Genomic DNA, 823 nt, shown 5'->3' with positions numbered 1-823 from the left:
GGCAATGACCAGCCCAGCTGCCGCTGTCTCAGGCATCATTCCCTTTACTCTGGTGCTATATAGAAGCATGGGAACAGGCAGTGCAATGTCTTCAGCCTGAATCAGATCAGAAGAAATAAGTGTTCACCAAGCTTCTACAGATAAAGCTTGTGATGATTTAAAAATACATTTGCAAAGTCTTTGATACGCCTCAGACTTTCTTCTCCCTGAACACAGGCTGTGTGTGTCTAACACATCAACTGCGACAGAGCAGATACCACGTGACCACCCAGGCTAGATTCAAAAAGCCAATACTGGGACTTCCCTGGTGGTCCAGTGGTTAAGACTCTGCACTCTCAATGCAGGGAACCTGGGTTCGATCCCTGGTCAAGGAGCTAGATCCCACATGCTGCAACTAAGGGCCCATATGCCGAACTAAGACCGCTGCAGCCAAAAAATAAAAAAACCACACCAATACCATTTCCAGCTGACTCTCTCTTGGGACATTTATTGTTGAAATCGAGCCTCCATGTTTTGTGGACGCCTTTATCTAGAGGCTGGATATAGGTGTTCAGCCCACAGCCTAGGGAGGGTCCCAGCTGACACCGTCAACAGCCATCAGCAGGTGAGTAAGCGAGCTTTTGGCGGGGGGTGGGGGGGCGGAATCCTCCCAATCTGCAACCTCTCAGTCACCCCAGGAAGATGCCAAGTGGAGCAGAAATGAGCTGTCCCTGCCAAGCCCTCACATATGCGGTAGTGAAAGTGAAAGTTGCTCAGTTATGACCCCATGGACTATGCAGTCCACGAAATTCTCCAGGCCAGAATACTGGAGTGGGTAGCCTTT

At 49.8% G+C, this 823-nt stretch overlaps 1 non-coding gene across 1 annotated transcript; it reads left to right on the top strand.

The window, feature by feature from the left end:
* Positions 1-301: 301 nt before the first annotated feature.
* TRNAE-CUC (transfer RNA glutamic acid (anticodon CUC)) lies at positions 302-374 on the top strand. Its single transcript has one exon. It is a non-coding gene; the product is annotated as a tRNA-Glu (tRNA).
* Positions 375-823: the final 449 nt, after the last annotated feature.

Source organism: Bos mutus, chromosome 25 (genome assembly GCF_027580195.1).
Source record: "Bos mutus isolate GX-2022 chromosome 25, NWIPB_WYAK_1.1, whole genome shotgun sequence".
Classification (NCBI taxonomy): domain Eukaryota; kingdom Metazoa; phylum Chordata; class Mammalia; order Artiodactyla; family Bovidae; genus Bos; species Bos mutus.
The sequence above is the reverse complement of the archived record's forward strand: the minus strand, read 5'-3'. Positions and strand labels throughout refer to the sequence as shown.